Below are 22415 nucleotides of genomic sequence, written 5' to 3'. Positions count from 1 at the left end.
TCAAGAATTCCTAGTGGACAGATGGAAGCAGTCCACGGGTCGGTGGTCAGACAGGCTAACGTCGACGACGACGAAATCATCCGAGCCCTCCAATGGTGGAAAATCGTTCACAACCTGGACAGAGGGGTACCTCTACAAGAACCCGATTTTCAGAATACCATCATCACGGACGCATCCCTGACGGGCTGGGGAGCACACATGGACAACCACCAAACCCAGGGCAGATGGTCTCCCACCGAGTCACGCCTACATATCAATGTGCTGGAACTGAGGGCAGTGAGATGGGCCTTGAAATGTTCTGCTTGATAAAACAAGGCGCCACGAGATCCAGGACCCTTTCTGTGGAGGCTCAAAAGGTATGGCATTGTGCTTTGAAACACAACATATCTATAGTGGCTCACCATCTCCCAGGAGTGAAGAACGTACAAGCGGATTCCCTGAGCAGGAGCATGGCTCAGATACACGAGTTGGAGATGGACACCATTCAGCTGCAAAGAATCTTCAAAAGGTGGGGTCACCCCTCAGTCGATCTCTTCGCAACGAAAGAAAACAAGAAATGCGAGCAGTTCGCGAGCAGATGGCCTCAGAAAGGATCCCTAGGGGAAGCGTTCTCATTTCCGTGGACAGACAAATTCCTGTACGCCTTCCCTCCGTTTCCCCTTATACGGAGGACCATACAGTGGATTTGCAGATACAAATGCCGGGTCATTCTGGTGGCACCTTATTGGCCGAGACAACCGTGGTTTTCCGACCTACTACACCTGTCGTTGGAACAACCGATACCTTTCCAGAAAGTTCTGAATCTTCTATCCAGGGACAAGGGAACGGTGTGGCATCACAATCCGGACAGCCTCAACCTGACGGCATGGCTCCTGACTTTGCAGAATTTGGAAATTTAAAAGTCTCTTCGGATTGCCGAAAAATTCTACAGGCGGCTAGGGCTCCTTCCACTAACAAGTCATACATATGCAAGTGGCGAAGGTTCTGTATGTGGTGGCAAACACAGCACGAAATACGGCCTTGGGAAGTAACTCCTGAACAAATTTTACCGTATCTTCTTCACCTAGCAGAGAGTGGGCTATCCTCGTCATCCATCAAAGTGCACCTGGCGGCCATCTCAAGGTTCACGAGAAGGAGACATTCCGCACCGTTATTCAGCGACAGACTGGTGAAACATTTCATGAGGGGTCTCTTTAGAACTTTTCCCCCTACGAAGCGGTTCCCACCATCGTGGAGTCTAAATGTAGTGTTGGCGGCTTTAATGAAACCTCCTTTCGAACCAATGTCCTCTTCATCCATGCAGTTCCTATCGTGGAAGCTGGCTTTCTTAATTGCCATTACGTCAGCTAGAAGAGTGTCGGAATTACAGGCATTAGTCATAGACCCTCCATATATGAGATTCTTTAAAGATAAAGTGATACTATCAACTAATCCTACTTTCATCCCTAAAGTACTGACGGTCTATCACAAGCACTCGAACATTGCTCTCCCTACTTTCTTTGCGACCCCGTCGTCGACGGCGGAAAAGGCTCTTCATACGCTCGATGTGAAAAGAGCGTTAAAGTTTTATCTGCAAAGAACGCAAGAACTCAGAACTACCAGACAGCTGTTCATCGCATATGGTCCGTCGACGAGAGGAAGGGCAATTTCCAAGCAAGGACTGGCTCGATGGGTCTCGTCGGCAATTGCTTTTAGTCACTCCAAGGCCGGGAGACCCCTACAAGGGCACCCTAGAGCCCATTCCACGAGATCGACAGCCTCCTCCGCGGCATTATGGGCAGGAATTCCTCTGACATACATCTGCCAGGCGGCGGCATGGTCAGTCCCACACACGTTCACACGCCATTACTGCCTGGAAAGGCAGCATGCGGATGAAGTACAGATGGGGAGGGCGGTGCTGCGCCATCTTTTTCAATGAGGTAAGCCAAATGGTGAGACTGTTGTCTTTTACCTTGCCGATGTTTGGTTTTCTCCTTGATGTGTCGCCTTTATATATATATATATATATATATATATATATATATATATACATATTTATTTATTTATGTATGTATTATGAATATGTTTATATCAGAAAATATGTTACTGCTTACGTGCATATATATATATATTTGGAATGGGAGTGGTTTGTTTTGTAATGTATGTTGCATTGCATTCTCACCTCCTTCTTCTAGGATACTGCTATACAATCTATTCTAAGCATGTGAATCCATGAAAGATCCAATGCTGGAGAAGGGAGTAGTTTCTTACCTGTCACTCCATTTCTCCAGCGTTGGTATCTTTCATGGATTCACATGCGCCCACCAGCCTCCCCGAAATGCAATGTGCAAGATATGTGCATAAGCAGGTTCCCCCTTTCTACTTTGGAGGGGCCGAAATCTGACGGGACCCGCGGGGCGGGGCTTTTATACCATTACGTCCAACGGGGCTTGCGTGGACGGCCCCGGAGAGGACGTAGATGTGGATAGGACACACAAGTGTCGGAAGTTTTTTCCTATAGGAAACGACTATATATGTGTACCGAGGGTTCCCAGTCTGACGACGGGGAATATTCTAAGCATGTGAATCCCTGAAAGATACCAATGCTGGAGAAATGGAGTTACAGGTAAGAAACTACTCTCTACTGACATCACACGGACTCGCGCACGCGTTTGAACAGTCTTGAAACACTTTTCATGCAGTAAACAACTTTAAAACTTGAGCGCACAGTCTTTACACTTGTTTTCTTATAGTAATAGAACTGTAAAACGTCTTTTCATTCAGTAAACTTTAAAACTTGTAAACTCTTTAAGTTTTTCTTATGAAAGATGTATGTTCACTGTGAAAGTCTTTTAGCTCTTAAAAAGAACGATCCCCACCTGATGTCTTCTTGTTCACTCTGGCTCAGCAAACGATTTTCTTACTACTTTGGTAAATCTTCTGAACTCTGAAAGGCCTTACTTAAGGAGCTTAACTAATACACAACCAGCCACTGAATTACTATGGATGAAAGGCAGTTTAGAATCTTGCTCACCTCCCAAGAATCCAACCCATTATCCTATCCACCAATCAGACAAACCAAACATACTATTGTTCCTTAACCCAATCAGATTAAGTTTCTTTCTCTCCATCTTGACTTGGGCAACCACAATGTTAATTCTATGTACAAACTCTTCCTGAATACTACTCCAGCCAAACTCTTCCTGATTCCTACTCCAGCCAGCCCTGACAGTACCCCCTCTTCAAAGCCCTGTCCCAGGGCCTGGCTTAGCAGGGAACTTTCTATGAAACTGTCTTATTAATTGAGGGGCATGTACATCAATCTGATCCTCCCAAGATCTTTCTTCAGGCCCAAATCCCCTCCAATCAATAAGATACTGTAAAATACCTCTAACAAACCTGGAATCTATAATGTTCTTAACTTCAAACTCTTCTTCATTCTCCTCTGTAAAAACTGTTGGTGGTGGTTTTCCCAATCTAGTCCCTAACACACAAGGTTTAACTAAACTGACATGAAATGTAGTATGACTTTTGATACTGGAGGGTAATTTCAGCCTGATTGCCACTAGATTTATTATCTTTTCAATTTCAAATGGACCAATACATTTCGGGCTAAATTTAGTTCTTCCCTTTAAGCGTAGATTTTTTGTGGACAACCAAACTTGTTGACCCACCTGATAATGTGGTGCATTTTGACGTTTTCTATCAGCAAAAGCCTTAAACCTTAATTTACTTTTCTCCAAAGTTTTTTTTACTTTTTCTAAACCATCCAATAATACTAGTCAAATGATGCTCAACCTCTGTCTTCAATTATGGAAGAGGGAGAACTGTCTGATCAAGAAGAGCCATTTGAGTTGCAGGGATCTGCAACCCCAGTTCAAGAGGAGTTATCCTCAGAGGAACGCAGATTAAAGGAACTCCATGATTCCTTACATGAGGCAAGTGGTTTAGACACTTCCCCAGAGGTGGAGTTCGCTAGGCCAGACCCGGGGGAGCATGCTGAAACCCCTTATAGAGCCTTAATGGGCAGGATTACAGAATTTATGGGGTGGTCAACACCTTCACCGGCTTTCCAACAGGATGACCTCACGGATATTCTTGATAAAGGTCCACAGGAGGATCCTGTAGTACCTTTTAATAAAGCTCTTCAAAGAAAAATAATGACGAACTGGGAAACCCAGATGTCGTCCCAGCAGTAAATAAAAAACTGTCTGCTAAATACAGGGTATCTTCTGCAGACCCGGAGTTTTTGTCCAAACACCCATCCCCAGAAAGTCTGGTGGTACAGGCAGCATCTTCTACTGACATCAAGACTGCTTACCCTACCGTCCCACAGGACAGGGACGATAAGAAATACGATGCTATGGCTAAGAAAGTCTTTTCGGCATGTAGCATGGCGTTAAAATCTATTAATGCTACTTGCACCCTTGCTAGATTTAGCCATACACTTTGGGAGTGTGCTTCTACAGCGGCTGACTGCATCCCGGAGGGAGAAGAAAGGGAGGCGTTCCTAAATATCATAAGGGACGGTAAAGACGCTATGTGCGAAGCCCTCCAGACGGGCATTGACTCGGCTGACAGTATCAGCAGAGCAATGGCGGCAAGTACAACAACCAGGAGATTTGCTTGGTTGAGAAAGTCTGGTTTTGCCCCAGATGTGCAAGCCAGACTCTTGAGTATGCCATTTGATGGCTCTTCTTTGTTTGGGAAAAAGGCGGATGACAGTTTAGAAAAACTGTAAACATCAAAGGCAGCAGCAAAATCCCTAGGTGCTGCGATCCGTCGGACACCTTTTCGTCCCACAGGAACCTCTGCGAGAGGCAAGTCTTTTCGCTTCTACTCTGCATTCGGAAGAGGTAGAGGACGACCGGCTCAAAGGGGACAAAGAAGAACTACCCGAGGTGGACGGGGTAGATATTCAAACGCCGCAGCAACAGCAGGTGCCTCTTTACCATCGGCATCTGCATCAGCCGCCCAAAACCACTCTGAGGACTTCCCTCACAAGACACCTGTAGGAGGCAGGTTAACTCAACATCTGGCGGAATGGCAGGCTATCACGTCAGATGCTTGGGCATTGGAGACAGTTGCACAAGGTTACTGCCTGCCTCTCCTACGCATACCTCAGAGTCATCCACCGGGGATCAGCTCTCAAAAAGCTCCAGATCCGCTCCTCTTGCAGGACATTTTAGACCTGCTAGAGAAAGGTGCCATAGAACCGGTACCTGTAGCAGAGAGGAACAAGGGCTGGTACTCCCCTTACTTTCTCATACCAAAGAAAGACGGAGGACTGAGACCCATCTTGGACTTGCGGGAATTGAACAAATTCCTCAGGAAAGACAAATTCAAGATGGTAACTCTCTCTCAGATCCTTCAGGCCCTTCAGTTCCAGGACTGGTTGGTATCTCTGGACCTTCAGGACGCTTATTTCCATGTGCCAATCCATCTCAAACACAGGAAATACCTGAGGTTCGCAATTGGCAACTCTCATTTTCAATTTCGAGTTCTGCCATTTGGGCTGACCTCCGCCCCAAGGGTCTTCACCAAGTTAATGTCGGTAGTGGCTGCAAGTCTAAGGAGGGAAGGGATTCACGTCTACCCCTACCTGGACGATTGGTTGATCATAGCTGTATCTTTGGAACAAGCTCAGATCCAGCTAGATTATGTTTGCCACTCCCTTCACAGACTGGGCTTCTCCCTCAATTTAAAGAAGTCACAAATGATACCATCGCAGAGACTCCAGTTCATCGGAGCGATCCTGGACACTTCCCTGGGAAAAGCCTCGCCACCAGAGGTGAGGGCTCAAGATATTCTACAGATGGGTCACCCAGTTTCAAAATGCCCAACGTCTCCCAGCCTTCGACTTTTTGAGGTTGCTAGGCCTCATGGCATCCTGCATTTTCCTAGTGCCAGAGGCTCGCCTGAGAATGAGATCTCTCCAGTGGGCACTGAGAACTCAGTGGTCACAATTCTCAGGGAGAATGACAGATCTTCTTCAGGTTCCCGGCAGGGTGGCTCGAGACCTTCAATGGTGGGCCTGTCAGGAGAACATCTTGAAAGGAGAACTGTTTTGGCAACCATGGCCGGAGATAACGGTAGTCACAGACGCCTCACTCACGGGGTTTGGAGCCCATGCCAACGACTTGACAATCAGCGGTTGTTGGTCTCCATCGGAGTCCAGACTACACATCAACCTGTTAGATCTGAGGGCCATCAGACTTGCGCTGAAGGCTTTTCTGCCATCTGTACAAGGAAAGAATGTCCTGATAATGACAGACAACACAGTGGCCATGCATTACCTCAACAAAAGAGGAGGCGTAGGATCACTACCACTGTGCAAAGAGGCGATGCAGCTCTGGTTTTGGGCAATCCAAGAAGGAATCTCTCTATCAGCAGTTCACCTAGCCGGAGAGAAGAACTTGACAGCGGACGCTCTGAGCAGGCAGAGCACAGTCTCCCACGAGTGGGAACTAGCTCAGGAAGTCCTTCAAGAGATCTTTGCCCTATGGGGAATCCCTCAGGTGGATCTGTTCGCCACCAGTGTCAACAGGAAGTGCAATCTGTTCTGCTCAAGGGAATTTCCCCCGAGAGGAGCTCTGGGAGACGCGTTCATAGTGGACTGGGAGTTTCCACTCCTGTACGCGTTTCCACCAGTCCCTGTCATTCCTCAAATGATCAGGAGGTTGAGAAGATTACAGAAAACCATGATCCTAATTGCCCTGGATTGGGCCAGGCGAACGTGGTACCCGGACCTTCTAGACTTGTCCATCTGCCCTCCCATTCGACTTTCACTCAGAGAGAATCTGCTCTCACAGAAGGGAGGTCAGGTTCTCCATCCAGACATCAAAACCCTCAACCTTCACGCTTGGCTTCTGAAAGGCTGAGGTACAAGGATTGGGACCTCCCTGATGACGTTATGGAGGTGTTGCTTTCGGCAAGAAGGCCAGCAACAAAATCTTTATACCGCTGCCGTTGGAACAGATTTTGCAGCTGGTGTAGGGAAAAGAATATCAATCCCTTTTCATGTGGTACACCAATGATTTTGTCCTTCCTACTTTATTTAGCGATTTCAGGCCTTTAAGTTGGCACCATCAAGGGCTATCTCGCAGCGCTATCCATCTTTAAGCGCACTGCGGAAGAACCATCCTATTTCAAGTTACCCTTGGTAATACAGTTTCTAAAGGGGTTAACTAACATTTATCCCCCAAGACCATTCCAAGTTCCCCTATGGGATTTAAATTTAGTCCTAACTTTCCTGGTGGGCACACCTTTCGAACCACTCCACTCTTGTTCATTAAGGTTTCTTACCCTTAAGACTGTTTTATTAGTAGCACTTACATCTGCTAGAAGGGTGAGCGAGTTACAAGCTCTTTCTTTTAAACCCCCTCATACAATCTTTCACAAAGACAAAGTTGTTCTGCAAGTGAAGCCTAATTTCCTCCCAAAGGTGGTTTCTGAATTTCATATCACACAGAAAATTACCCTTCCATCTTTCTATCCTCCTCCCCATCCGGGGAAAGAGGAAGAGAGGTTACACAGGCTGGACCCAAGAAGGGCTTTAAGTTTTTACATTAGTAGACTGGCTAGGATAAGACAAGCAGACCAGCTGTTTGTAGGCTACGCAGGTCACAAGCTGGGGCTACCGATAACTAAGCAGACCATTTCCAGATGGATTATTTTAGCCATTTTGGAATGTTATAAACTGGCAGGAAAAGAGCCCCCCTCAAAATCTTAGGGCTCATTCGACCAGAGGTATCGCAGCCTCATCGGCCCTCAAAAGAGGAGTGCCGGTTCGAGACATATGTGCGGCTGCCACATGGTCATCCGTCCGGTTACACGGTTTTACAACTTGGATTCCTCCTCCAGTCAGGAAACTAGGTTTGGAAGGGGCAGTATTGCACTCTATTCATCAATAAGAGGAAGCATGAAGTCAGTACTCCCACCTCCAATAACAGAATACTGCTATGGGAGCCTATCTAAGATAAGGAATACATCGGAGGACACAATCCCTTAGAAGAACAAGTTACTTCTTACCTTGTAACGTTCTTTCGATGGGATGTTCCTCCGACTTATTCCTTATCGACCCTCCCATCCATCCCTGCAGTACTTCCCTTGTTGTTGGAGCTTACGCTCCTTCAGGGTGATTAGTCTAGTCCAGAAAGAATTATTGTGGGCTACAAAACGGAACTGAGCAACGGACTCTGCAAGCGGCCTTTATAGGCAGGATGACGTCGACGTTGATACGGCGGCTGTCGAGGGACATCGACTCGGCGGACGTCGACGCGCAGCACCCTCTAGAGAGAAAACATTTCCGAGGCCAGCAAAGCTGGAAAGAGATATCTAAGATAAGGAATACGTCGGAGGAAGATCCCATCGAAAGAATGTTACAAGGTAAGAAGTAACTTGTTCATCTCACTAAAAAATGTGATGAGGAATTCTATTTTTCAATTTATATTTGGAGGGGAGGTGGGTGTTAGGAGGTGCTCTGTGCCTACTCAGTTCTCACTACTCATCTATTGCTGACATTCTTCCTGCATTATGTTTCCTAGTTACAAAGGAACCCTCCTTGTTATTTTCCAGCAAGGGTTCTAGATTCTAGGAGGAGTTGAAGGGGAAGGACAGAGGTGGACATTGTGGTCCATTGCTGGGGGCCGTTTCTCCTGTTTGAACCTGTTTACAAGAATAAACCTTCAACTCAAGAAATGTCTGTGGAGTGATCATTGCTGACGGCCCCCGCCAGACAGCAAGGCTTCATTACTAGCCTGGACCTCTCCCGGTGCATAGAGACACAGAAAGCGCCACAAAAGAAGTTGGAGGTTGCATACTATTGCGTCACTCACACCAGATCGCAGTGTTGGTGCGGGGAGTGACACCCTTTTGGATTTTGAAAGCGGGCATCTAAAGATTACGAGGATTGTGCTGGATATGAATATGTGAGCATTTTTTTTTACAAGAATTTTGTTTTACATGCTAATTTTCAACTTCATAGATGACTGTGTAACACTTATACCTTGCAGTTGCGTCCGCTCCCCGTTTGTTGCAAGTTGAAAAGCTTTGACACTAGGAAGAAGGTATTTGCATGTGATTTTGAGATAGTATTGCCTGGATTGGAACATGGCTAATATACCTGCCCCATTATTTTTCCTACCAACAGCAGGTGAACATAGAGTGCGTTGGTTGGACTGGAAGGAGGGTTTTTATAAATATGTCTTGGTAGCATTTAGGCCTAACTTCTCCAACGAGCGCAAAGAGGCACTACTTTTTCATTGTTTGGGTGCTGCAGGGCAAGAGGTGTTAATAAAACTCCCAGAACCTCTGGATATTCCTGATGGGGGTCCATTTGAAAAGACTTTGGCAAAGTTAGATAAACATTATTGTATTGAGGAAAACATTATACTGGAAAGGTACAAGTTTGCCACAAGGGCCCAGAAGAGTGGGGAGAGTATTGAAGAGTTTATAACTGCTCTTAGGGGTTTAGCTATTAAGTGAAAATTTGACCACTGTAGGGATGAGCACGTAAGGGATCAATTGATGATAAAATGTTCGAATGACAATATCAGAAAGGAATTGTGGAAGGAAAGGAACCCTTCTCTTGACAGGGCAATTGAAATTGTGAAGATGATCGAACATACAGATAAATGTATAAAAGTTCTTCAACAATCTATCCATTGATAGACCCAAGACAGATGAGAATGAGTTTGCAATACAGAAAGTGTCTAAGGTGGTTCAGAGAAATGCAGCAGGGACTTCACATCGTTCTTGGCAAAGGAGACCTGAGGGTCGTCAAGGTCCCACCACCAGGGCATGGGGTCAACAGTGATCATCCATGAAGGTGACCAAAGGACTGCCCAATGAAACTAATGTATTGTCAGGGTCCGGCTTGACTGTATTCCACAGGAGCTGATTCTGGCCCCACAGACCATCACCAGGAGTTCACCTCTCAACCTTTAAGTATAAACTGAGTTGAGGACCCCAAGAAAGGGAAAGGGGAATTTGGAGAAAATAACAACTGAGACACTGCAGCCCTGCAACCGTCTGGTAGGCTCTGGTATCTGTAGTAAACAAATACACTTGGTTACTTATATATTTATATAAACTTCTTTTCTAAAATTATTTTAAAATAAACTCTAAGTCTTATACAGAGGTTTAAGAGGTAATGAAGTTAGAGTTTATTTATCTGTATGGAATATCTTGTAAACAGTTATAATGCTTAGTGCATATAGTGTCAAGCCATTCAAGTCTCTTTAGAATCCTAATGACCCTTGCAAGCACCTTACAGATTCAGACATTCTTCTTTGCTTTTTAAGTTCTTTTAACTCTATAAAGTTTGAGTTTTTAATGCTTTTGTGAAATGCAGTCTTTCTTTGAAGAATTGAATTCCTTTTGCATAAAATTACATTAAATAGAAACTCATAAACTTTCTTGAATGCTGCTCTCCTTCTGCGAGTGAGCCTTTTCTTTTTACACATACGAACGCATAGTTTCTTTCTCGACACGTGTTTGCGATAAACACGAGAAATCACAAGACGTGAAAAATTGTCCTTGCGTATAAAATTCACACGCGCATATTAACAAATACACGCACGTGTGAAAACAAGTGTACACGCGCTAAAAAACAACTTGCGCTAAGTAAATGGACTCGCGCTCTATCGCTACCGAACACACGCGGTTATCTTACTCAAAGTCTCTCACGTTAAAAATGTGCACGCTCTCAAAAAACACTTGCGCTGTTCATTTGGACACACGCTCTATCGCTCAGAATACCTGCGTGCTCCCATAACAACGTTACTGACATCACACGGACTCGCGCACGCGTTTGAACAGTCTTGAAACACTTTTCATGCAGTAAACAACTTTAAAACTTGAGGGCACAGTCTTTACACATGTTTTCTTATAGTAATAGAACTGTAAAACGTCTTTTCATTCAGTAAACTTTAAAACTTGTAAACTCTTTAAGTTTTTCTTATGAAAGATGTAAGTTCACTGTGAAAGTCTTTTAGCTTTTAAAAAGAAGGATCCCCACCTGATGTCTTCTTGTTCACTCTGGCTCAGCAAACGATTTTCTTACTACTTTGGTAAATCTTCTGAACTCTGAAAGGCCTTACTTAAGGAGCTTAACTAATACACAACCAGCCACTGAATTACTATGGATGAAAGGCAGTTTAGAATCTTGCTCACCTCCCAAGAATCCAACCCATTATCCTATCCACCAATCAGACAAACCAAACATACTATTGTTCCTTAACCCAATCAGATTAAGTTTCTTTCTCTCCATCTTGACTTGGGCAACCACAATGTTAATTCTATGTACAAACTCTTCCTGAATACTACTCCAGCCAAACTCTTCCTGATTCCTACTCCAGCCAGCCCTGACAGTACCCCCTCTTCAAAGCCCTGTCCCAGGGCCTGTTTTAGCATGGAACTTTCTATGAAACTGTCTTATTAATTGAGGGGCATGTACATCAATCTGATCCTCCCAAGATCGTTCTTCGGGCCCAAATCCCCTCCAATCAATAAGATACTGCAAAATACCTCTAACAAACCTGGAATCTAAAATGTTCTTAACTTCAAACTCTTCTTCATTCTCCTCTGTGAAAACTGTTGGTGGTGGTTTTCCCAATCTAGTCCCTAACACACAAGGTTTAACTAAACTGACATGAAATGTAGTATGACTTTTGATACTGGGGGGGGTAATTTCAGCCTGATTGCCACTAGATTTATTATCTTTTCAATTTCAAATGGACCAATACATTTCGGGCTAAATTTAGTTCTTCCCTTTAAGCGTAGATTTTTTGTGGACAACCAAACTTTTTGACCCACCTGATAATGTGGTGCATTTTGACGTTTTCTATCAGCAAAAGCCTTAAACCTTAATTTACTTTTCTCCAAAGTTTTTTTTACTTTTTCTAAACCATCCCTAATACTAGTCAAACGATGCTCAACCTCTGGATTGGAATACTCAGACCAATTGAGAATAATGTCTTCAATTATGGAAGAGGGAGAACTGTCTGATCAAGAAGAGCCATTTGAGTTGCAGGGATCTGCAACCCCAGTTCAAGAGGAGTTATCCTCAGAGGAACGCAGATTAAAGGAACTCCATGATTCCTTACATGAGGCAAGTGGTTTAGACACTTCCCCAGAGGTGGAGTTCGCTAGGCCAGACCCGGGGGAGCATGCTGAAACCCCTTATAGAGCCTTAATGGCCAGGATTACAGAATTTATGGGGTGGTCAACACCTTCACCGGCTTTCCAACAGGATGACCTCATGGATATTCTTGATAGAGGTCCACAGGAGGATCCTGTAGTACCTTTTAATAAAGCTCTTCAAAGAAAAATAATGACGAACTGGGAAACCCAGATGTCGTCCCGGCAGTAAATAAAAAACTGTCTGCTAAATACAGGGTATCTTCTGCAGACCCAGAGTTTTTGTCCAAACACCCATCCCCAGAAAGTCTGGTGGTACAGGCAGCATCTTCTACTGACATCAAGACTGCTTACCCTACCGTCCCACAGGACAGGGACGATAAGAAATACGATGCTATGGCTAAGAAAGTCTTTTCGGCATGTAGCATGGCGTTAAAATCTATTAATGCTACTTGCACCATTGCTAGATTTAGCCATACACTTTGGGAGTGTGCTTCTACAGCGGCTGACTGCATCCCAGAGGGAGAAGAAAGGGAGGCGTTCCTAAATATCATAAGGGACGGTAAAGACGCTATGTGCGAAGCCCTCCAGACGGGCATTGACTCGGCTGACAGTATCAGCAGAGCAATGGCGGCAAGTACAACAACCAGGAGATTTGCTTGGTTGAGAAAGTCTGGTTTTGCCCCAGATGTGCAAGCCAGACTCTTGAGTATGCCATTTGATGGCTCTTCTTTGTTTGGGAAAAAGGCGGATGACAGTTTAGAAAAACTGCAAACATTAAAGGCAGCAGCAAAATCCCTAGGTGCTGCGATCCGTCGGACACCTTTTCGTCCCACAGGAACCTCTGCGAGAGGCAAGTCTTTTCGCTTCTACTCCGCATTCGGAAGAGGTAGAGGACGACCGGCTCAAAGGGGACAAAGAAGAACTACCCGAGGTGGACGGGGTAGATATTCAAACGCCGCAGAAACAGCAGGTGCCTCTTTACCATCGGCATCTGCATCAGCCGCCCAAAACCACTCTGAGGACTTCCCTCACAAGACACCTGTAGGAGGCAGGTTAACTCAACATCTGGCGGAATGGCAGGCTATCACGTCAGATGCTTGGGCATTGGAGACAGTTGCACAAGGTTACTGCCTGCCTCACCTACGCATACCTCAGAGTCATCCACCGGGGATCAGCTCTCAAAAAGCTCCAGATCCGCTCCTCTTGCAGGAAATTTTAGACCTGCTAGAGAAAGGTGCCATAGAACCGGTACCTTTAGTGGAGAGGAACAAGGGCTGGTACTCCCCTTACTTTCTCATACCAAAGAAAGACGGAGGACTGAGACCCATCTTGGACTTGCGGGAATTGAACAAATTCCTCAGGAAAGACAAATTCAAGATGGTAACTCTCTCTCAGATCCTTCAGGCCCTTCAGTTCCAGGACTGGTTGGTATCTCTGGACCTTCAGGACGCTTATTTCCATGTGCCAATCCATCTCAAACACAGGAAATACCTGAGGTTCGCAATTGGCAACTCTCATTTTCAATTTCGAGTTCTGCCATTTGGGCTGACCTCCGCCCCGAGGGTCTTCACCAAGTTAATGTCGGTAGTGGCTGCAAGTCTAAGGAGGGAAGGGATTCACGTCTACCCCTACCTGGACGATTGGTTGATCAGAGCTGTATCTTCGGAACAAGCTCAGATCCAGCTAGATTATGTTTGCCACTCCCTTCTCAGACTGGGCTTCTCCCTCAATTTAAAGAAGTCACAAATGATACCATCGCAGAGACTCCAGTTCATCGGAGCGATCCTGGACACTTCCCTGGGAAAAGCCTCGCCACCAGAGGTGAGGGCTCAAGATATTCTACAGATGGGTCACCCAGTTTCAAAATGCCCAACGTCTCCCAGCCTTCGACTTTTTGAGGTTGCTAGGCCTCATGGCATCCTGCATTTTCCTAGTGCCAGAGGCTCGCCTGAGAATGAGATCTCTCCAGTGGGCACTGAGAACTCAGTGGTCACAATTCTCAGGGAGAATGACAGATCATCTTCAGGTTCCCGGCAGGGTGGCTCGAGACCTTCAGTGGTGGGCCTGTCAGGAGAACATCTTGAAAGGAGAACTGTTTTGGCAACCATGGCCTCACGGGGTTTGGAGCCCATGCCAACGACTTGACAATCAGCGGTTGTTGGTCTCCATCGGAGTCCAGACTACACATCAACCTGTTAGATCTGAGGGCCATCAGACTTGCGCTGAAGGCTTTTCTGCCATCTGTACAAGGAAAGAATGTCCTGATAATGACGGACAACACAGTGGCCGTGCATTACCTCAACAAAAGAGGAGGCGTAGGATCACTACCACTGTGCAAAGAGGCGATGCAGCTCTGGTTTTGGGCAATCCAAGAAGGAATCTCTCTATCGGCAGTTATCCTAGCCGGAGAGAAGAACTTGACAGCGGACGCTCTGAGCAGGCAGAGCACAGTCTCCCACGAGTGGGAACTAGCTCAGGAAGTCCTTCAAGAGATCTTTGCCCTTTGGGGAACCCCTCAGGTGGATCTGTTCGCCACCAGTGTCAACAGGAAGTGCAATCTGTTCTGCTCAAGGGAATTTCCCCCGAGAGGAGCTCTGGGAGACGCGTTCGTAGTGGACTGGGAGTTTCCACTCCTGTACGCGTTTCCACCAGTCCCTGTCATTCCTCAAATGATCAGGAGGTTGAGAAGATTCCGGAAAACCATGATCCTAATTGCCCCGGATTGGGCCAGGAGAACGTGGTACCCGGACCTTCTAGACTTGTCCATCTGCCCTCCAATTCGACTTCCACTCAGAGAGAATCTGCTCTCACAGAAGGGAGGTCAGGTTCTCCATCCATACATCAAAACCCTCAACCTTCACGCTTGGCTTCTGAAAGGCTGAGGTACAAGGATTGGGACCTCCCTGATGACGTTATAGAGGTGTTGCTTTCGGCAAGAAGGCCAGCAACAAAATCTTTATACCGCTGCCGTTGGAACAGATTTTGCAGCTGGTGTAGGGAAAAGAATATCGATCCCTTTTCATGTGGTACACCAATGATTTTGTCCTTCCTACTTTATTTAGCGATTTCAGGCCTTTAAGTTGGCACCATCAAGGGCAATCTCGCAGCGCTATCCATCTTTAAGCGCACTGCGGAAGAACCATCCTATTTCAAGTTACCCTTGGTAATACAGTTTCTAAAGGGGTTAACTAATATTTATCCCCCAAGACCATTCCAAGTTCCCCTATGGGATTTAAATTTAGTCCTAACTTTCCTGATGGGCCCACCTTTCAAACCACTCCACTCTTGTTCGTTAAGGTTTCTTACCCTTAAGACTGTTTTATTAGTAGCACTTACATCTGCTAGAAGGGTGAGCGAGTTACAAGCTCTTTCTTGTAAACCCCTCATACAATCTTTCACAAAGACAAAGTTGTTCTGCAAGTGAAGCCTAATTTCCTCCCAAAGGTGGTTTCTGAATTTCATATCACACAGAAAATTACCCTTCCATCTTTCTATCCTCCTCCCCATCCGGGGAAAGAGGAAGAGAGGTTACACAGGCTGGACCCAAGAAGGGCTTTAAGTTTTTACATTAGTAGACTGGCTAGGATAAGACAAGCAGACCAGCTGTTTGTAGGCTACGCAGGTCACAAGCTGGGGCTACCGATAACTAAGCAGACCATTTCCAGATGGATTATTTTAGCCATTTTGGAATGTTATAAACTGGCAGGAAAAGAGCCACCTCAACATCTTAGGGCTCATTCGACCAGAGGTATCGCAGCCTCATCGGCCCTCAAAAGAGGAGTGCCGGTTCGAGACATATGTGCGGCTGCCACATGGTCGTCCGTCCATACCTTTACACGGTTTTACAACTTGGATTCCTCCTCCAGTCAGGAAACTAGGTTTGGAAGGGGCAGTATTGCACTCTATTCATCAATAAGAGGAAGCATGAAGTCAGTACTCCCACCTCCAATAACAGAATACTGCTATGGGAGCCTATCTAAGATAAGGAATACATCGGAGGACACAATCCCTTAGAAGAACAAGTTACTTCTTACCTTGTAACGTTCTTTCGATGGGATGTTCCTCCGACGTATTCCTTATCGACCCTCCCATCCATCCCCGCAGTACTACTTCCCTTGTTGTTGGAGCTTACGCTCCTTCAGGGTGATTAGTCTAGTCTAGAAAGAATTATTGTGGGCTACAAAACGGAACTGAGCAACGGACGCTGCAAGCGGCCTTTATAGGCAGGATGACGTCGACGTTGATACGGCGGCTGTCGAGGGACATCGACTCGGCGGATGTCGACGCGCAGCGCCCTCTAGAGAGAAAACATTTCCGAGGCCAGCAAAGCTGGAAAGAGATATCTAAGATAAGGAATACGTCGGAGGAAGATCCCATCGAAAGAATGTTACAAGGTAAGAAGTAACTTGTTCATCTCACTAAAAAATGTGATGAGGAATTCTATTTTTCAATGTATATTTGGAGGGGAGGTGGGTGTTAGGAGGTGCTCTGTGCCTACTCAGTTCTCACTACTCATCTATTGCTGACATTCTTCCTGCATTATATTTCCTAGTTACAAAGGAACCCTCCTTGTTATTTTCCAGCAAGGATTCTAGATTCTAGGAGGAGTTGAAGGGGAAGGACAGAGGTGGACATTGTGGTCCATTGCTGGGGGCCGTTTCTCCTGATTGAACCTGTTTACAAGAATAAACCTTCTACTCAAGAAATGTCTGTGGAGTGATCATTGCTGATGGCCCCCAGCAGACAGCAAGGCTTCATTACTAGCCTGGACCTCTCCCGGTGCATAGAGACACAGAAAGCGCCACAAAAGAAGTTGGAGGTCGCATACTATTGAGTCACTCACACCAGATCGCAGTGTTGGTGCGGGGAGTGACACCCTTTTGGATTTTGAAAGCGGGCATCTAATGATTACGAGGATTGTGCTGGATATGAATATGTGAGCATTGAATGATCGCGGAATTTTGTTTTACATGCTAATTTTCAACTTCATAGATGACTGTGTAACACTTATACCTTGCAGTTGCGTCCGCTCCCCGTTTGTTGCAAGTTGAAAAGCTCTGACACTAGGAAGAAGGTATTTGCATGTGATTTTGAGATAGTATTGCCTGGATTGGAACATGGCTAATATACCTGCCCCATTATTTTTCCTACCAACAGCAGGTGAACCTAGAGTGCGTTGGTTGGACTGGAAGGAGGGTTTTTATAAATATGTCTTGGCAGCATTTAGGCCTAACTTCTCCAACGAGCGCAAAGAGGCACTACTTTTTCATTGTTTGGGTGCTGCAGGGCAAGAGGTGTTAATAAAACTCCCAGAACCTCTGGATATTCCTGATGGGGGTCCATTTGAAAAGACTTTGGCAAAGTTAGATAAACATTATTGTATTGAGGAAAACATAATACTGGAAAAGTACAAGTTTGCCACAAGGGCCCAGAAGAGTGGGGAGAGTATTGAAGAGTTTATAGCTGCTCTTAGGGGTTTAGCTATTAAGTGCAAATTTGACCACTGTAGGGATGAGCACGTAAGGGATCAATTGATGATAAAATGTTCGAATGACAATATCAGAAAGGAATTGTGGAAGGAAAGGAACCCTTCTCTTGACAGGGCAATTGAAATTGCGAAGATGATAGAACATACAGATAAATGTATAAAAGTTCTTCAACAATCTATCCATTGATAGACCCAAGACAGATGAGAATGAGCCTGCAATACAGAAAGTGTCTAAGGTGGTTCAGAGAAATGCAGCAGGGACTTCACATCGTTCTTGGCAAAGGAGACCTGAGGGTCGTCACGGTCCCACCACCAGGGCATGGGGTCAACAGTGATCATCCATGAAGGTGACCAAAGGACTGCCCAATGAAACTAATGTATTGTCAGGGTCCGGCTTGACTGTATTCCACAGGAGCTGATGCTGGCCCCACAGACCATCACCAGGAGTTCACCTCTCAACCTTTAAGTATAAACTGAGTTGAGAACCCCAAGAAAGGGAAAGGGGAATTTGGAGAAAATAACAACTGAGACACTGCAGCCCTGCAACCGTCTGGTAGGCTCTGGTATCTGTAGTAAACAAATACACTTGGTTACTTATATATTTATATAAACTTCTTTTCTAAAATTATTTTAAAATAAACTCTAAGTCTTATACAGAGGTTTAAGAGGTAATCAAGTTAGAGTTTATCTGTATGGAATATCTTGTAAACAGTTATAATGCTTAGTGCATATAGTGTCAAGCCATTCAAGTCTCTTTAGAATCCTAAATTAATGACCCTTGCAAGCACCTTACAGATTCAGACATTCTTCTTTGCTTTTTAAGTTCTTTTAACTCTATAAAGTTTGAGTTTTTAATGCTTTGTGAAATGCAGTCTTTCTTTGAAGAATTGAATTCCTTTTGCATAAAATTACATTAAATAGAAACTCATAAACTTTGTTGAATCCTGCTCTCCTTCTGCGAGTGAACCTTTTCTTTTTACACATACGAACGCATAGTTTCTTTCTCGACACGTGTTTGCGATAAACACGAGAAATCACAAGACGTGAAAAATTGTCCTTGCGTATAAAATTCACACGCGCATATTAACAAATACACGCAAGTGTGAAAACAAGTGTACACGCGCTAAAAAACAACTTGCGCTAAGTAAATGGACTCGCGCTCTATCGCTACCGAACACACGCGGTTATCTTACTCAAAGTCTCTCACGTTAAAAATGTGCACGCGCTCAAAAAACACTTGCGCTATTCATTTGGACACACGCTCTATCGCTCAGAATACCTGCGCGCTCCCATAACAACGTTACTGACATCACACAGACTCACGCACGCGTTTGAACAGTCTTGAAACACTTTTCATGCAGTAAACAACTTTAAAACTTGAGCGCACAGTCTTTACACGTGTTTTCTTATAGTAATAGAACTGTAAAACGTCTTTTCATTCAGTAAACTTTAAAACTTGTAAACTCTTTAAGTTTTTCTTATGAAAGATGTAAGTTCACTGTGAAAGTCTTTTAGCTTTTAAAAAGAACGATCCCCACCTGATGTCTTCTTGTTCACTCTGGCTCAGCAAACGATTTTCTTACTACTTTGGTAAATCTTCTGAACTCTGAAAGGCCTTACTTAAGGAGCTTAACTAATACACAACCAGCCACTGAATTACTATGGATGAAAGGCAGTTTAGAATCTTGCTCACCTCCCAAGAATCCAACCCATTATCCTATCCACCAATCAGACAAACCAAACATACTATTGTTCCTTAACCCAATCAGATTAAGTTTCTTTCTCTCCATCTTGACTTGGGCAACCACAATGTTAATTCTATGTACAAACTCTTCCTGAATACTACTCCAGCAAAACTCTTCCTGATTCCTACTCCAGCCAGCCCTGACAGTACCCCTCTTCAAAGCCCTGTCCCAGGGCCTGGCTTAGCAGGGAACTTTCTATGAAACTGTCATATTAATTGAGGGGCATGTACATCAATCTGATCCTCCCGAGATCTTTCTTCAGGCCCAAATCCCCTCCAATCAATAAGATACTGCAAAATACCTCTAACAAACCTGGAATCTAAAATGTTCTTAACTTCAAACTCTTCTTCATTCTCCTCTGTAAAAACTGTTGGTGGTGGTTTTCCCAATCTAGTCCCTAACACACAAGGTTTAACTAAACTGACATGAAATGTAGTATGACTTTTGATACTGGGGGGTAATTTCAGCCTAATTGCCACTAGATTTATTATCTTTTCAATTTCAAATGGACCAATACATTTCGGGCTAAATTTAGTTCTTCCCTTTCTTTAAGCGTAGATTTTTTGTGGACAACCAAACGTTTTGACCCACCTGATAATGTGGTGCATTTTGACGTTTTCTATCAGCAAAAGCCTTAAACCTTAATTTACTTTTCTCCAAAGTTTTTTTTACTTTTTCTAAACCATCCCTAATACTAGTCAAACGATGCTCAACCTCTGGATTGGAATACTCAGATGGTAACACTTCTTTCAAAAATTGTGGATGAAAACCGTAATTACTGAAAAAAGGAGAATGATTAGTAGAGTCTTTGACAGAATTATTATAGCTAAACTCTGCCAACCAAAGAAGATCCACCCAGCTCCCTTTCTCCTGCCAATAAATTCTGATATATTTTTCTAACTCCTGATTTACTCGTTCTTTTTGGCCATTGGTTTGTGGATGATAACCTGTAGGAAGCTTTATCTCAATCCCCAACTCCTTACAGAAAGCTCGCCAAAATTTAGAAATGAATTGAGACCCTCGATCTGATATAATTTGTGTTGGTAATCCATGGAGTCGCACCACTTCGTGCAAAAAACTCTTTGGCAGATTCCTCGCAGAGGCCTCTACTTTCATGGGAATGAAATGCCCAGCTCTGGTCTGTAAATCCACAACTACTAATAATGTAGTGTAACCTTGATCTTTTGGAAGATCTACAATATAATCCATAGAGATTGTAAACCATGGACTAGGGGGTATTGGTAACGGATTAAGTAATCCAGATTGTTTTCCTCCTCCTGATTTCAATCGAGCACAGATTTCACAAGTTTTCACAGTCTTCAATATCTTTTTTCATCTCTTTCCACCAGAACTTTCTTTCCACCAATTAAATTGTCTTACGAATACCAGGATGACGCACCAACTCTGATTCATGACATTCTTGCATAATTTCCTTTTGCAGTTTTTTACTGGGAAGGTAAATTTTAGAATGGACACATGGAAATCCATCCATTAAATGTCTTCCAGAATCTTCCAAATTAACAAGGGGGGTCCTGGGAGTCCCTCTGCCAGACATTAGTCCTGGTTGCGAGAGACTTACCCAGAGTCTTTAGCTCACTACCTTTCACAGAGAAGAAATATCCTAAACATATCAGTCTTTGTCCTGCCCTGGGGCAGTCCAGCACCGAAATGCTAGGCAATTCTCCTCTGAACAAGAGTACCAACAGCATCCCCAGACACGTGTTTCGGTCTGGTTGGACCTCATCAGTAGGCAGGAGCTGTGCCTATCTAAGAATAGTGAGCAAGGGGTCCACATCTGGATTCCCCTAGTAACTTAGGGTGAGACCCAAAGTTACTTGCACATGCAAATTAACAAGGGGGGTCCTGGGAGTCCCTCTGCCAGACATTAGTCCTGGTTGCGAGAGACTTACCCAGAGTCTTTAGCTCACTATCTTTCACAGAGAAGAAATATCCTAAACATATCAGTCTTTGTCCTGCCCTGGGGCAGTCCAGCACTGAAATGCTAGGCAATTCTGCTCTGAACAAGAGTACCAACAGCATCCCCAGACACGTGTTTCGGTCTGGTTGGACCTCATCAGTAGGGAGGAGCTGTGCCTCTCTAAGAATAGTGAGCAAGGGGTCCACGTCTGGATTCCCCTAGTAACTTAGGGTGAGACCCAAAGTTACTTGCATATGCAAATTAACAAGAGGGGGTCCTGGGAGTCCCTCTGCCAGACATTAGTCCTGGTTGTGAGAGATTTACCCAGAGTCTTTAGCTCACTATCTTTCACAGAGAAGAAATATCCTAAACATATCAGTCTTTGTCCTGCCCTGGGGCAGTCCAGCACCGAAATGCTAGGCAATTCTCCTCTGAACAAGAGTACCAACATCATCCCCAGACACGTGTTTCGGTCTGGTTGGACCTCATCAGTAGGGAGGAGCTGTGCCTCTCTAAGAATAGTGAGCAAGGGGTCCACGTCTGAATTCCCCTTGTAATTTAGGGTGAGACCCAAAGTTACTTGCATATGCAAATTAACAAGGGGGTCTCCGGGTAAGTCTCTCGTAACCAGGACTAATGTCTGGCAGAGGGACTCCCAGGACCCCCCTTGTTAATTTCCAGAATCTTCTGCAAGCCAAGATTGAATCGCCTTTTCCGGTAATTCCCTTCGAATCTTTTCAAGAAGCATATTCTCTACTTTTGTAGTACTTAAAATAAATCTATCATCTGCAATCACTGGCCCAGGTAATAACTGATTTTCCACCTCATCTGAAGAACTTTGTCGAGATAAAGCGTCCGCTTTACCGTTTAGCCGCCCTGGTTTGAATGTTATCACAAAATCATATTCTGAAAAGAAAAGTGACCATCTAAGTTGTCTTGGTGATAATGTTTGAGCAGATTTCAAAAACAGAAGATTCCTATGATCAGTTAAAACTTTTATTGTGAATCTTGCTCATAACAGATAATGTCTCCATTCTTGAAATGCCTTCTTGATTGCAAGGAGTTCTCTATCAGTAATCTTGTAGTTTACCTTGGCAGTAAGCGACTTCATGGATAGATATGCCACAGGATGCAGTTGCCC

Source organism: Ambystoma mexicanum, chromosome 7q, assembly GCF_040938575.1.
Source record: "Ambystoma mexicanum isolate Mex_15411 chromosome 7q, UKY_AmexF1_1, whole genome shotgun sequence".
Classification (NCBI taxonomy): Eukaryota; Metazoa; Chordata; class Amphibia; order Caudata; family Ambystomatidae; genus Ambystoma; species Ambystoma mexicanum.
The sequence above is the reverse complement of the archived record's forward strand: the minus strand, read 5'-3'. Positions refer to the sequence as shown.